Source organism: Lactuca saligna, chromosome 2 (assembly GCF_052625555.1).
Source record: "Lactuca saligna cultivar CGN05327 chromosome 2, ASM5262555v1, whole genome shotgun sequence".
In the NCBI taxonomy this organism is placed as follows: domain Eukaryota; kingdom Viridiplantae; phylum Streptophyta; class Magnoliopsida; order Asterales; family Asteraceae; genus Lactuca; species Lactuca saligna.
The window spans coordinates 109,336,469-109,354,095 of NC_136418.1; the positions used below are offsets into that span (position 1 = coordinate 109,336,469).

At 40.3% G+C, this 17,627-nt stretch overlaps 1 long non-coding RNA gene across 1 annotated transcript; it reads left to right on the top strand.

Annotated features, from left to right (window-relative positions):
• Nucleotides 1-6,497: 6,497 nt before the first annotated feature.
• LOC145028999 (uncharacterized) lies at nucleotides 6,498-8,189 on the top strand. The gene is made up of 3 exons (XR_013676311.1): nucleotides 6,498-6,870; nucleotides 7,361-7,416; nucleotides 7,739-8,189. It is a non-coding gene; the product is annotated as an uncharacterized LOC145028999 (long non-coding RNA).
• Nucleotides 8,190-17,627: the final 9,438 nt, after the last annotated feature.

The window sequence follows — 17,627 nt, forward strand, 5'->3', positions numbered from 1 at the left end:
ACTTTGTGAAATATATCAAGTATTTTACTAAAAGTATACATGCATGCATACATACAAAGGTCAGTATCATACTAGATCAGAACAAAAGTGGTGATTGTTGAACGGCTCAAGTAGTCTTGGGGATGTATAGTCAGGTCTGGGAATAACATAGCCTGATCAACTATGTCTATCCCAGAAGTGATTAGCATATGCCCGGAAATGGTTGTGGTGTTGCAATAAGTCTAAAAACTTACCAACTCTATCTACAAAAAAACATCGAGAACATAAGACAAACATTAAAAATACTATAGGAGTATTTTGTGATAGTATAACCAACTTATGTGAAAACTAAAGACCCCTATTAGTAGGTCTATAATAATTGAGCGCATACGCTAAGGTTATATATAATTAAAGATATTATAGACTCCGAATCTATGACTATTGCTCTACTTCCTGTTCCTTGTCTGGTTGTCGACTTAAGAGTAGAATCATTTATTCGAAGGTCTACTTTATATCAGATTATGTATAACTGGTATGCACTATGTGGTTATAGAAGTGACTAATAAGGATCCCTGTAAGTAATTGTAGGATTAGACGTCTATTAATTATCTCTTCTACCCCTATTCTTGCACGAACAACATGGCGGGAGCTCAACTACCAGGAGACCCTATTCTTCCTAACCAGGAAAATGGTGGTTGGATCAGAGAGAATTTCGGAGAGGATTCTGAAGAAATAATAGAGGAAGACCCCGACGAGACTTCCATGGTCCGACACCTCGATGAACCGTAGATTTACAGAGACGGGGTTAGGAACAATGTCAACACCCTCCCTATGGCATGGAAGAGGCTTCTACAACCTCAACAGGGGAGGATTAGCAGACAAGGCTCTCCTTGTCATAGTATGACGCATCACTCACGAGAGAGTACAAACACGCGCATTGGTCAGCCGAATCATAGAGGTTGGTGCTACCACCAAGATCACCGCAATTTGCCTTCGTCACCTGGAATGGAGGCCATGAACAAGATCATAAACCACATCAAATCCTTCATAGGAAAGTGACTGCAACTCGAGCTGAGATTAGAGAGTATCGGGAACGTCAAACAGCATTAGAGAAAAACGCGAGATGAAAGCAGAACATTAAATGACAGAAGCCAGGGCAAAGGTTAGAGCAATGTATACTTTCATGCCTTCATTCTATGGCCCACGAAACATCGCCCGCCGCTAGTAGTGCATACACTGCTAACATATCGATACAGAGTCATATCCATAAATTCGACCCTTGAAATTTTAGGACTACACTATTCAAAGGGGTCATGTCACTTCCAAAAATTTTCCTTAAATTAACGAAATGTAGACCTATTGTCAAGTCAAAATTTTCCCAAACTCTATGTACTAGATTATATCAATGAAATTGGCATGCATTTTATTTCATTGGGAATTTACCAAATATTTCATAACTTGGCATTACAAACGATTTGCTTATGGTAACTCTGAGGTTACTTAATGTATACCTCAAGGTTATGTGGAATTAAGAGACGATCGACTTAGAAATGGTGAGTCGGCCGTGGGTCATGTTCTTTGTTTGGTTGTGGGTTTAGGGCAGACTCATTAAGTTCAACGACCTATTAAACCTTAATTACACACAACTAGTATACATCGGGTGATCTTAGGAGTGGATCAGGCATGGAACAAATCACAAGATTACATTCGAGTCACTACTACTAAATTCATAAATTCATTCATATGGAATTTCGTTATGAATTGCATACAAAATACATTTAAGTCGGGACATAATACATAAAAATCTAGTTCAATAATATCTGACTTGTTACAACTATTGGAGACTTACCATCTGTTCACCTTTACAAACTTATGACAGAGCTATGCCGCCGAAGAAAAATTCCAGACCTTCCGACAGCACAACACCACCACCACCTCCGCCACCACCCCCGTAGTTTGATCCCGTAATGTTCCAAGCGGCCGTAACAGTAGCAGTGGTTTCCGAAATGTCACAAATTGGTACGAATGGTACCGGTGGTGCTGGATCTAGTGCCACAAACTCCAACCATGGGGAAAGTACGGGGTGTATGAAGGAATGTTCATACAAGGATTTTACTAGTGGCAAACCCGATGATTTCAATGGAAGCAGGGGTGTCATCACACTGATGCAATGGTTCAAAAAGATCGAATCGGTCTTCGAAATTTGTGCATGCCCCGAAGCAAGCAAGGTTAAATTTGAAGCTTGCACTTTCTCCGGCCGGGCCCTTACGTAGTGGAACGACCACGTTAAGTCACTAACGCTTACAGTGGCTAACTCGATAAGTTGGGAGGACTAGAAGGCAATGATGCTGAAAGAGTATTGCCCAAGGAGCGAAGTGCAAAAGTTGGAGAAAGAACTATGTAACCTCAAGATAACAGGATCTGACCTTGCAACTTATACCGCCCGATTCTGTGATCTAGCACTCACGTGTCCCGCTATGGTCACCTCGGAAGACAAAAAGGTGGAACGATACCTTTGGGGACTATCTCCCTAAATTCAAAATAGCATGTTGGCCTCAAGACCAACTACCATCGACAGTGCCATGGAGTTGGTGTGACATCCCCTATTTCATGGCCAGAAAAAGACTAATTTGTTTATGCTTTGTTCTATAAAATCAGAGTAATCCTTTGATTAAAAGAGTTGTGGAATTTGTTCCCAAAATAAAATATGATAAATAAAATTTATCAAAGCATTTCTTAAAGAAATGTATTTTCATTAAATAACAAAATCTCGGGATGTCATCTTCTGATACAGACCAAAAGCATAAACAATATAAAATAGACCTTACAACAGCTATTTATAACTACTGGTTTATAATCCAAAATCTCTCGTCAAGTCCACGAACTTATACCATTGTGCCATTACCTGTAATGCAAAGAAAATTGAGTAGGTCAGGCTTGGGAGCCTGGTGAGCATATAGGGTTTTCAACCCACAATAATATAATTATTATATTTAATCATCAAACAATCAACCAAATTACCCATCCCCATTATCTTCTTTAATTCTTAATGTTTTACCCTAAGAATCAACTATCCTTCAATCATTCATTCCTAAGGATTGACCTAAGGAATTGGTACAAAATCCATCGCTACATAAGGCGCATCCTCCAAGATTATCCTTTAAGCGCCTCTGCCCGGATTACAACATACACTATTAGGTGCATCTGCCGACATTATGACATTCTATTTAGGTACGTTTGTCGACATTATCCTTTAAGCGCATCTGCCAGGATTACGACATTCACTATTAGGCGCATCTGCCGACATTATTCTTAAGCGCATCTGCTAGTATTATGATACTCTCTATTTGGTGCATCTGCCAAAATTATTCCTAAGCGCATCTGCTAGTATTATTACATTCACTATTGGTGCATTTGTCAATATTATTCTTAATCATCTTTCGCACCTCATCATTTATCTACCCATGTTTTCCCCAACATAATAGTAGATATAAAACATTTATACAATTTAACTTATTTAAAACCTGTACCAAACATTGCATTCAACACCAATCTCAAATAAACTAACAACTTATTAACACATATCACGTATTTTATAGTCAATACTTCTTACTCAACACTCATCTCAGATAAACAAACAAATTATTAACACTAGCACATATTTCATAGCAAATACTTAATATTTACGTGTTAGAAGAAAGTAACTATACACTCACACCAAACATATACTTAATACATTCAAGCAATACTTGTATTAAAATCGTGTTTATGAAAGGGACTATACACTCACTTGATCATAAGATGATCGGACAGCACTACAGCTCTAAGAGTAGTACTTCTTCGGTGAAACTAGAAGATCTTCACACACCGGGCTTCTCGCAGGCAGAGCTTCGGCTCGGAAACTCTTTTCTTCTCGGGATCTTCTGGCTTCGGTACTTGTTTTGTGTCTCGGGATGATACTGGGGCTTCAGGGGGGGGGGGTAAATAGGGCTTAGAGAGAGTATCGGGAGTGGGAGAGAAGAGATTGAGTAACCAAACTCGGCTGCCCCTTGAATTCTATTTATAGGGTTGATTTTATGGATTCACATCGTGAATCTCAAATATTCACATCGTGAGTTCAGTCGTCACTGCATGCATCATCGCAAGTTGCATCTGTCAGGCTCCAGAAGTCATAAATACTAAGTTCACGTCGTGAACACTGTATTCACGTCGTGAACTCTGACAGTTTTGGGGTTTCACGCCCTGAACTTCAGAAATTCATAACTTTCGCATACGAACTCCGTTTTCGACGTTCTTTATATCCACGCGTAGGTAAAAACAAGATCTACAACTTTCATTTAGACTTCGTCGGCTAATTTTGATACTAATTTTAATATATTATTAATATATTATTTTTAGTAGACCGGGATAGGAAAACTCCGTTCGAAATTCATAACTCGTTCATCTGAACTCCATTTTCGTCTGTCTTTTTATCGTTGGACTACTATTGATGAGATCTTCAATTCTCATTTAGAAAGTTTTGGCTAAATATCACTTGACCTCAATCTCGAGTTTCGGGCTGCATACTGCTAATGTTTAAACTTCGAAAAATCATAACTTCCTCATACGAAGTCAGATTTAGACGTTCTTTTTATGCACGCTCTAGGTTTAACGTATTCTATGACTTTCATTTAGATCGCTAAGGGCAAATATCACTCTAACGTAAATTCACTATTTATGTCGCGCTGTGTCGTGCTGGTTTTGTCGCGAAACTTCGACAGGTCATAACTTCTTCGTTATAACTCAGATTTCGGCATTCTTTATATGTATGGAATCCTTGTAACGTATACGAACCCTTAGTTAAGATTACCCCTTCAAAATAATCTTCTATCAAAAAGTCATTTATGATGCTTATCGTCTCTAAATTGAATAGCCTGGATCTACGGGCGTTACAGCTGGCACAACGACTCATCGACCATAGTGCCAACAATGACACTTTGACAACCACCCATGAACAAGCAAGAGGGGGAACAACAAAAGGAAGTTTTGGAACAACAAGAAGGACCAACCGACCCAGGACTCCACTAAGAAGCATCAGATTGTTGTTGTTCATGCTGCCACAACCCATGCCACTCCATCACCCATAAATCGTTACGCTGGAACCCTTCCGAAATGTAACAAGTGTAACTTCCATCATACTGGGGTTTATCGGGAGATGCATTGCAAAAATTGCAACAGGAAGGGACACACTATCCGTTTCTGTAAGACACCGACACAACCCATCACCTAGGTCCCTGGAACTGGAGTAAGCCTAGCCTGTTACGAGTGTGGCGAAACGAGACACTTTAAAAGGGACTACCCAAGAGCAAGGAACGTTGGTGATGGTAGAAGGGTGCTTATGATCACCGAAGGAGAAACTCCCCCGGAACCACCCATGAATAGCGGTATGTGCTTCTAAAAACCACATGTAGGTTTTAAATCTTTACTAAGACTAGTGTCAATTTAGGGTTTATCAACAATGGATCTAGAGAACACGACAAAACCCGAATAAATCTTATCATTTATATAAAAACTCAGGATTTTTACTGGTGAATCTATGATGGCTAGTGTAAACAAAATGTTAACTTGGTCCTTACCATGTCACATGAAAATAGATTGTGTTAAGTTGTATATTTTATATAAATTTTATATTAAAATATAAATGAATGTATACATGAAAATATTAAACTATGTACCGGTAAATTAATATGTTTATTAAATTGTGAATATGATATTTTAAACTGTGAATATCTTATACACTATATATTTTTTAAAGAAATCTAAAATTTAAAGAAGAAAAAATTGAGTTATCAAGACATAAATCTATTATTTTTATTAGAATTATGTATGTTTGGTTGCAAAAATAAATAAATATGTATAAAAAAACTATTACCAAAGAGATGAGAACTATAATATCTGTACTTTTAATTTGTGAATATAACCAGAAAATGTCATGGAATTGGTGTTAGTCCAACAGTGGTCCGATGACAGTCCGTGGGTGGTCTGGCGGCTACCAACAACGAGTGGCAACCAATTGTAAATTAAGGAAATGGAAAAGTTTGTGTGATATAATATTAATGTTTGATTTGTGTAAAATGGTTTTAATGAAAACATTTTAAAAAATAGTTCTAAAGGTTATTAACCTTTTTGGGTTCTCATTTGAATCATTCCATATATATATATATATATATATATATATATATATATATATATATATATATATATATATATATATATATATATATATATATATATAAGATCTTTTGAGAACTCAAAGATTCATGAGAACTCGAGAACCAAACGAAGGCCGCTAGATCAAAATAATACAAGGTTAAGATGTTTTATGACATTTATGTAAATACTTGCAAAAAAAGGACACGAGAGTATGGTACTCAAATGAATCAGAGCCATTTTGGGGATGAAATAATTATTTCAATTTCCTTGATTTAATCTCTTATTTATGTCTCTCTCTCTCTCTCTCTCTCTCTCTTCACGTCGTCTTCTTCACCAAATCACTCATATTCCCTCAATCGACCACATCTACATCTATAGTCAATGACTAATAACAATCCACCATCATTAATCCCCAATTCATCGGTAGCAAATCCTCAAACCAAGAGATCGATGTCGGTTGTATTCATCTTCGATTGCAGTAGTAATTGTCGAAGACCTAAATCCTTCACCGTCGTTTTTACCATTGTTTTCACCGAATCATGATATCAAGGGAAATCGAGAGATAAATCGAGACAAAGGATTGATCGAAAAGTTTTGTAATGCAATCGAGAGATAATTAAGAAATCGATGAAACAATTAGTTTTGCACTTGCCTAGGAGGAAGTTATTTGATTTCAAACACATTTTTGCATAAATTCAGGTACATCGATTTATAGTATAGAGTTAATTTGTCGATTTAGTTTATCGTAAGAGAAAAATATTGAATTGCTAGTTCTTTCGATCAGATGTGGAAGTGAATCTATATGTGTTTTTTTATGAGAATGTGTCATGGTCGTATATTGAATTAATAATGCTTCATGTCAATTGATCTGATCGATGGATTTATTCATCGGAGTAATTGATATGATCAGTGGATTTATTCATCAGAGTAAGTTTACTGATATTGATTGTGCCTCTTATCAATATTCAATTCGTATTCGTCATTAAACAGAATCGACTCCTTCCTTGTTCTATTTATGTTACAATCGTTTGGTTTCTAAATTTCACTTTCTCATCATTCACAATTCATTTGAAAATCTTTACCGATAGAATGAACTTGGTATGAAAACAAAATAATGTCGAGTTCCATCTCAAGAACAAATGAATATGAAATATTATTGATGAAGATGAAATATTATTATTGAAACCAGTGTTTCAGGCCCCATAGAGTTCTTGCATCTACACATTTGTGGAAGGGATAATAGAAGTAAGTTTTTAAATTATTCCAAACTTGAATTATATTATTTCTTTGTTATTTTTCAGAACAAACAAAAATATATTTTTATCATAGATTCCTGGTATTAAATATTTTGTTTGTGTATATAGTTTTTTGAAATGATAAATACACTTTTTGACTATTTAAATTTCAATATACATATATAGTATATATTTTAAACGAAATGTACTATGCATGTACTGATAGTATGCTCACATACATTATACTATTAGAATGTGTAAATATATCTTACAATAAAACAGTCGTGATGTTGAATTTAATGTGAAAATGTTTTTTTTTGCTTCATATATAGGAAATTTTTAACAACATAGGATGAAACTGATATGCAACAAGATAGAGCTTCTATGCAGCATTTGTGGTGTTCCATATGAAGCTTGTATCTAGGTAACCCGTTGTTATCATTACTTAGATTGCATTGCATTGAACTGTGCATTTTTTTATTTATGAATTATGTTGCAGTGTTCAAACAATGCATGTTATGTTGCATATCATCCGCTTTGTGCTTGTGCTACTGGATAATGCAAATGATTATACAGAACTTGTATAATTGATTGTTGCAATTAAACCCTAGAGTAGATGATGAGTTTGATAAATGATAATGCAAATAGGAGCACATCAACCAAGGTACATGATTATTATTATTATTATTATCTTTTTATTTTTAAAAAAATGCAAAATCTTTACAAACATTCTAATATTTATAGTATATTTTGGACATAAACTAATTATATACTGCACTAATAATCACCATCTGCTTCTTTAGTATTCTATTATTGAATTTGTGTTATGGAATTCACCAAATTTCATATCGTTATAGAAAAAATCACATGTAATTCACATATGGATCAAATGTGATTCACATGTAAATCATAAGTGAATCACATATGAATTACATGTGATTCACATGTAAATAACATGTAATTCACATGTAAATCACAAGTGATTCACATGTGAATCACAAGTAATTCACATTTGAATCACAAGTGATTCACATATTGTAACGACCCAATTTTCACATCAAAATTTTTTTTTGTTTAAAAATGTTTCTTTAGAAAATATTAATAACTAAAACATCATTCGATCATCTATAATATAAACTGAACCATGTCTGAAAACCAAAACATACAACTAATCAGAATATCAGAGTATCAATCCCAGAAAAGCTCGTAAATGCGGAAACCGGAGAGTGTGTGTGCGACATGCTGCTACCGCACCGGCTCCTTTCCCCTAGCTGAGGAGGTACATGAAACCAAAACTGAAACCGTAAGCACAAAGCTTAGTGAGTTCCCCCATAATACCCCATACCATGCAAGCATATAACAAACAACATTCAATTAGGAGATACGGGCCACGCCCACACTCGTGAAGATACGGGCCCCACCCACACTTTGCTTTCTGGGAGATACGGGCCACGCCCACACTCGTGAAGATACGGGCCCTGCCCACACTTCGCTATCTGGGAGATACGGGCCTAGCCCACACTCCACTCTCGGAGAGATACGGGCCTTGCTCACACTCAACCTCCAACTCATATCACACAAGTATCACACAGACAACAAGTGTAAATAATTCTATCATACTGGCATATATCGTAATCAACTCAACTAAGAGATACGGGCTCGGCCCACACTCTAATACTAACGTCTCGTCTATACGGGCCGACCTTGGTGCCTTAGACCCGTTACTACTGGAAGGAAACTCACCTCGAAATAGTTGCTGGTCTGTGTGGGAATTGATCACCTACTACTGCTGCTGTTGCTCTGGAAACTCCCCGGCTGTAATTCCCACGATATACTTAATCATACACTGCTAACTGTCCTTTGGGTAAAAAGATCATTTTACCCCTGGTCTAGCCCTAAGTCAAATCGGAGTCAACTTTTAGTTGACCCGACTCGCTGAGTGGATCTCCACTCGCTGAGTCCCTGTCCAGACAATTGTCCTGGGTCCCTGATTCTACTCGTCGAGTTAGGCTATGACTCGACGAGTTCATCTTCTAAACTGACATTCAACTCCTTCATCCTACTCGCCGAGTTGTATGAATAACTCGTCGAGTTCATCTTCATCCGAAGAACACTTATGCTAAGACTCGCCGAGTTGTATGAACAACTCGCCGAGTCTGTTCTTGATCTATGAAGATTGCCTTGGACTTGCCGAGTCAGGGCATTGACTCGCCGAGTCCCAACATGGGTGAGTTCAGCTCCCAACTCACCGAGTCACCCCCTGTGACTCACGGCTCAACTCGATACATCATAAAGGGGCCAATTCGGTGACTCGCAACCAGACTCGCCGAGTCACCTATACGACTCGCCGAGTCGCCACCATGCATCCACCAAATACACCGATTTTCTCGATTTCAGTCCATGCCATTCATAGATCTGGACTTCTAGGACACAAATCACACGTAAAGTTTCCAACTTTACATGTGGATATTCACCAATATGGATTTTAGGGCTCAAAATGCCTTCAAAGGGTAGATCTAGGGCTAACAAGCAACATGGGGCCATAAAGCTAACAGATCTGAGCTCCTGGAGCTCAATCTTGCCTAGATCCAGAGGCCAAACATCTTATTACGACATATAATGCACATATAAGCTTGGGGATTTGACCAAGAAAGACCCAAATGAAGTTTTAAGCATAGAATCATGGGGAAAACGGGTTATACCTCAAAGGAACTGCTGGAAGAACACAATAGTTGCTTGGTTGGCTTTCCTTCTTCTGGATCTACTTCTTTCCTCCTTCAAAACCTTCAAAAACACCCACAAAAGTCCTAAACTCTCAAGGAACGGCTTAGGACAAGGAATACAGGGCTCTAAGGGTGAATGGGGGCTAGCTTGGGGCAGTTAAGTCGTTTAAATAGGGTGCAAACCCCTGAAACTTAGGGTTTCATCCAACAACGGCGACTCACCGAGTCCAGGATATGGACTCGCCGAGTCGCCAACTTAAAACGTGACTTGGGTCGCGTCTCTACTCGGCGAGTCGGACCTATGACTCACCGAGTCCAAGGCTAAAATAGGAAATGTTCGAATAAGATTTACATACCAGAAACCAGGTGCTACACATATGAATCACATGTAATTCACATATAAAATCACATGTAATTCACATGTAAATCACAAGTGAATCCTATACGAGTTACATATGAATCATAAGTGATTCACATATGCATTACATGTGATTCACATGTAGACCACAAGTGAATCACATAAGAATTACATGTGATTCACATGTAAATAACATGTAACTCACATATGAATTACATATGATTCACATTTAAATCACATGTAATTCACATATGAATCACATCTAAATCTTATATGATATATGCATGTGCATTTTTGTGAGTGTTCTTGCATTAATCAAAATTTTTTAATTTTCTTGTAGATTTTGAAGAATTTGTGGAAAATATTGAATAGGTGAAAAGTGAAAAATTGAAGAAAATATGAAAATCTTGATATGATGAATGATAACACTATGAATCTTCATAGCATTTTTTATTTTTTACATTTTCTTTTATATCGAATAAAATACTTGTACTATTATGTTTATAGATTGATCAATAAAAATGGGATTTTTTATGATTTACTTACGAATGTTATACAATAAGAAATACGCATATATTCATTTGAAAAAAATATGAATATATGTATCTAAAATGTTGATTTTTTGTTTGTTAAAAAAATGATTTTTTTTTTAAATATTCTAGTTTTTTTATATAAATTTATTGATTTTTAAAATTTTATACATTTTTTTAAAAAAAAAATGCAGCTTTATTAAAAAAAATTGTAGTTTTTTTAAAAAAAGTTTCACTTTTTTTGAAAAATATTACAGTATTTTACAAAAAAATACAGTTTTTTTGAAAAAAAAGTACAATTTTTTTTTAAATTACTGTTTTCTTAAAAAAAATAGTTTTTTTAAATACAAATTTTTTTTCAAAACAATTTCAATTTTTTTGAAAGAACTGTAATTTAAAATAAAATCAAAATTTTTAAACATAAGAGGATTGCCTTCGACTCGCCGAGTCTGTTCTAGCGCTCGTCGAGTCCCATGAACTCTAGGTGTAAAACTAACTCCAATGAGTTGGGTCACTCCTTCTGTCCTGCTACAACCCTTCTAACATCCAATTGAGTTCTTTTGACCCTCAACAGATATGGGATCAAAGCCTTGGACTCGTCGAGTCCCGAGAATGGACTCGTCGAGTCGATAACATCCACACCCTCAATCCTCAATTTCTGATGTACAACACTTGTCCAAATGATAGATCCAAGCCCCTAAGCTTGATCTAGCACGTAAAGTTACGAACTTTACGTGCATGCATGGGACTTTTGAGCCAAAAAGGCTCTAAAATGGCTCTTTTGTTGCATGGGGACTTCCGTGGGGTGCAAAAGCAAGCCAAATCTGCCTTATGACTCTTACCAAGTGCTAGATCCGAAGTCTTGACCCCCAACCATGTTTGCAAATCATGGTTCATCACCTCACATGGCTTAAAAGCCCTACATTTCCCTAAAAGGGATCTAACAAACAAGCAAGCAAGGTACATACTTTATGTCTATCAAAGACTGCAAATGATGAACCAAACTCAAATCCTTCAGTCTTCTCTAGATCTTTCTATGCTCTTCCTTTTTCCTTGAGGTCAAAACCCACAAAAATCACTCAAAAGCCTTAGTTCTTGCACCAAAACACTTAGGGTTTGCTATGGAGAGTCTTTGGGAGCAATAGGGACGAGTGGTGGCTGAAAGAGATGATTAAATAGGGTGCAAACCCTCATATTATGGTTTTTTCCAGTCAGAGCCTACTCATCAAGTCTGGCCGCCGACTCGACGAGTCCATCACTTAAGTCCTGTGTCCAAACCCACTCATACTCGACGAGTTGGGCCTTCAACTCACCGAGTCCCAGGCCAAAATGAAAAATACAACAAAATAAATTACATACCAGGAACCGAGTGCTACAAATCTCCCCCACTTATTTCAAACTTCGTCCTCGAAGTCTACTGCTCGTTCCTGGAAAAGTTCTAGGTAATGCTCCATCATCTCATCCACCGGCTCCCAAGTCCACTCCGAGCCCTCCCGGTGCTGCCATTGTACCTTCAGTAGCTCCACCCTCTTGTTCCTCAGATCCTTCGACTTCCGGTCAAGGATCACCACTGGCCGCTCAATATAATTCAGGCTATCATCGACTTGAATATCCTCTAAGGGTACCACTGCTGAGTCGTCCACCAGACACTTCCACAACTAAGAGACATGGAAAGTGCTATGGATCTGGCTGAGTTCAGTTGGAAGATCCAACCTATACGCCACCTTGCCCACTCTGGTTAGGACCCTGAATGGTCCAATATACCTGGGGCCCAACTTGCCCCATTTCCTGAATCGGATCACGCCCTTCCATGGCGACACCTTTAGGAGAACCATATCCCCGACCTGAAAATCCAGGTCTGATCGGCGCTTATCGACATAACTTTTCTGTTGGCTCTGAGTAGTCTGAAGCCTGCTCCGGACCTACTGAATCCTCTCTGTCGTCTTGAGCACTACATCGATGCTCCACATTACCTTTTGGCCAACCTCGCCCCAACATATCGGGGTCCTGTACTTCCTCCTATACAACATCCATTGGTTCAGTCGATACAGAGACATAGTCATTTATATATTTTTTTTCCTAGCTATATAAATAATAAATACTTTTTATTAAGAAATCTTAGCAAGACCCGGGCTTTTTTTGTATGAACGAAATTTTTTTCTATAAATCTATATGTCAAAAAAATATCTAACAGAAATATCCATAAATCTAAATATAGAAATAACATAACTAACATAAATAACACGAATAAATAAATTTTGTTTGACTCTGCCTGTTCAAGTGACTCAATCAATAAGATAGACTAACCCATTTCCAACTCCTTAAAGATTCAACCCATAAGGAATCATTACAAATCGAAGGGAGGACAATCGATACTCGCGTGACAACTATTGTTGTACGAGAATTCAGACAACGGAAGGTAAGTATCCCAACTACCTCCGAAGACTAAGATACATGCCCGCAACATGTCCTCCAAAGTCTGGATGGTTCGATCACTCTGACCATTTGTGTGCGGGTGGAAGGTGGTGCTAAAATGCAAACGAGTACCCAGCTCGTCATGAAACTTATTCCAAAACGTAGAATTGAACCGAGCATCTATGTCTGAAATCACCAACACTGGCACCCCGTGTCGCCCCACCACCTCCCTGATATAGATGTCGGCCAGCTTCTCGGCCGAGATTCTCTCCTGAATCGAAATAAAATGAGCGCTCTTGGTCAATCGATCGAAGATGACCCAAATCCAATCCACCCCTCGTGCGGTCCTGTGAAGATTTGTGATAAAAATCCATCGTAATGTCCTCCCATTTACACAACAGAATATCCAATGGATGCATCTTGTCGTGTGGCCTCTGGTGCTCGACCTTGACCTTCCTGCAGATCAAGCACTGCTCCACGTACCATGCTACATCCCACTTCATGCAAGGCTACCAATAGTCCAGGTGAAGATCCCTATACATCTTCGTTTCCCCGGGATGAATGGAGATTCGATATTTGTTCGCCTCCTCCATCAGAACCTGGCGCACACCCCTGTGGTACGGCACCTACACCCTACGGTGTAGTGTTAGTAATCCTCTGCTGTCATAGTCGAAGGAGGAAACCTGTCCTACAATTCGCTCGCTCTTTTGATGTTCCTCCTTTATGGCCTCCTGCTGGGCCTCTCAAATGCACTCCAAAAGCAGAGTCACCACTGTCATCCTCAGACAGATATCCCTGATCGATGCTGCCTTGCGGCTAAGCTGGTCGGCCACCACATTGGCCTTTCCCGACTGATCTATGAGATACCTCAAGCTCTTGTGGTCCGTCAAATCGTACAACGAACCCCATACAGGTAATGACGCCAAATCTTGAGGGCGAACACAACAGCCCCCAGCTCCAAATCATGTGTCGGGTAGTTCGCCTCGTGAGGCTTCAGCTACCTCGAAGCGTAAGCAATGACATGCCATCTCTACACCAATACTACCCCAAACCCGAGATGGACGCATCACAGTACACGATGAAATCCTCCATGCCCTCTAGAAGGGCTATGATTGGCACCTCTCACAATTTCTATCTCTATGTCTCGAATGCAGCCTGCTGCTTAGGCCCCCAACGAAAGACCACGGCCTTCCTCGTTAGCCTGTTCAGGGGTACGACTATCTTGGAGAAATCCTGGATGAATCTCTGATAGTATCTGGCTAATCCTAGGAAATTCCGAATCTCAGATGGAGACCTCGGGACCTCCCATCTCATCACAGGCCGATCCAACATCGGCCTGCACACATGGTTCATGAGATCCATGAATGCGGTAGGAGCATTGGTGAGCCCGAAAGGCATCACCACAAACTCATAGTGACCATAACGGGTCCGAAAGGCAGTCTTCTGCACATCCTCCACTCTGACCCTCATCTGGCGATATCCTGAACGCAAATCAATCTTGGAGAAATAAGATGCTCCCTGCAGCTGGTCAAAGAGATCATTGATCCTCGGGAGTGGGTAACGGTTCTTCACCGTCACCTTATTTAGCTCCTGGTAATCTATGCACATACGATGTGACCCATCGTTCTTCTTTACAAACAAAATCGGGGCTCCCCAGGGTGAACTGCTTGGTCTAATGAATCCCTTGTCTAACAACTCCTGCATCTCAGGAGGAGCCAACCGGTACGGTGACTTGGCTATCAGAGCCTCTCCAGGGACCAGGTCGATTCTGAATTCCACCTATCTCTCCGAAGGTACCCCTGGCAACTCCTTAGGGAATACATCCTCAAACTCCCGTACTACGGGCACATCGCCCACCGTTGCCCTACACGCCTCCCGGGTATCCATAACATAGGCGACATAACCTGCGCAACCCTGCTGGAGGTAGTACCTAGCCCTCGCTGCCGAACATAAAGATGGTCCTCATTGTGGCCTTTCGCCCTGAACCACCATCTCTCCCCCACTAGGGGTCCTAATCCGTAATGACTGTTGCGCGCAGTCGATTACTGCCCCATTGGGGCTCAACCAAGCCATACCAATAATAACCTTGTTCCCCCGCAAAGGTATGGGAACCAAGTCCACCAGGTAATGTTCCTCGAACAGCCTCAAAACATAATCAAGGTAGACCTCTGATGCTCGTACCGACCAGTCGTCTGCAATATCAACCTCTAAAGGGCAATCCAACATGCCCAAAGACTCCAGAAACTTCTTGCTAAGCGCAAGAGAGACAAATGATCGAGTGGCACCCGAATCAAACAACACCTGAACTGGGATACCGTTCACATGGAACGATCCTAAGCAAGGCACATAATATATCAAAATCAATTTGACATAACATAAAAGCATGAAATAGGAAATCATACCCATCACCACATCGGGTGCAGCGCGTGCCTCCTCGGCTGTCAGCTAAAATGCTCGGCACCGAACCACTGGAGTCAACGCCATTGTTGGCGCCGCTGCTGCTGTCGATCTAGGGCAATTGGCCCTCTGATTGCAATGAAAACAAATCAGGTCTGATATCTGAATCGCAGGAGTAGGGGCAGTATAATCTATGCTAAAATGCCCAACCTTGCCACACTTATAGCAGCTTGAACCGGTCTAATGCGACAAGCTCCCTCGTGTGACGGACCACATTTACCACAGCAGTCCCGCCCTGAGTGGCCTTTCGGCCTACCATCGGATCCCTTGGGCTTCTTCCCCGAAGCCCCCGTCGTTAGCCCCTCCGCTGCTTTCCTCTTCCGGATGTGCTCCAGATCAATCTCCCTCTCCCTATCCCTAGAAATCATGGAATCCAAGGTAGGGCAAGCTGAGAAACTAACATGCTCCTGGATGACAGCTCATAGCATGTCATGGTAGCGAGTCCTCCTCATGTCCTCATCACTCGCATACTGGGGCACCAGCAATGCCCTCTCTCGAAACTTGGCGGTGATCTCCGCCACAATCTTCGTAGTCTGTCTCATGTCCAAGAACTCCCTGGCCAGTTGCTGAAGCTCCACAGCTGGCACAAACTCCACCATGAATCTGGTCAAAAAGTTTAACCAGGTCATAGCCTCAACAGTCGAGTCTCCCAGAGAGTCACCAACCGACTCCTACCAATCTCTGGCCTTGTCTCTAAAACACCCTGCAGAGAAACGGACCTTCAACCCTTCCGGGCAGAAGTTCGTCAGCTGCGCAGACTCGATGTCTGCGATCCATCTCCTAGCACTAATGTGGTCTTTCACCCCATGGAAATACGACGCACCACTCCCTCTGAAGTCCTTAAAGGACAGTATGCGTGATCCTGACTGGCTAGCCGCCAAGTCACTCCTGAACGCCCTGAGGCGATCCTCCATCAGCTCAATGATCCCTTCCTTGATCGACCCGAAGATAACCGGCGTCGCATCAAGGATACCTCCCGTGATCTCGAACGCGATGAACTTGCGTAACCCATCATCCACATGCTCGGATCCTGCACTTGAGCCCGATCCTGACCCAGACCTTGAACCTCCCACTCCATGTCGCGTGACCACCAGTCTGAAAATAAACATACAAATGTCAGGGTCACATATACTTTCTAGAGGTCTCACACACTCTCGAAGTTTCCAGGCTCCATCTAAGCCCTCCTTGATTCAAGTATGGATCCTTTGCTTTCAGTAGTACGGGCCCATACTACCTTCCACATCTACCCGTACTTTCCTCAAGGATTGCTTCGACTTCACTAAGTCCCTTTTACCGATATCCCTTACAATGACCTCATCCTAGGCTTCCATATGGCACTCTCCGACCTACCCTCCGCCATCAGCTGCACTAGGATTCCCCACCACCTCCCCTTAACTAGCTTGCGGATACTGTTACATATCCATTCCTTAGCTAGTTGAAGATGGCCAGGACCCCCCACTACTAGAAAAACAACCTTTAATGACGCGCAAACAATGACATGCGGTGATTTACGATACGCAAAAGCGTGCGCTCTAAAAATAATGTCATCTCTTCAAACTTTTGAAGGATAGAGGTCACGCTTTTGTGCATGCCCTAAAATAAATGTCCACGAAAAAAATTAAAAACACGGAGGGCACTTATTTAAAAATGGGCGTCATCTAGAAATGTCGATTTATATTTTTTGAATGAAAGGCGCGTTCTCTTTTTTTTTTTTGCAGCTGGGGGGAAACGAAAATCC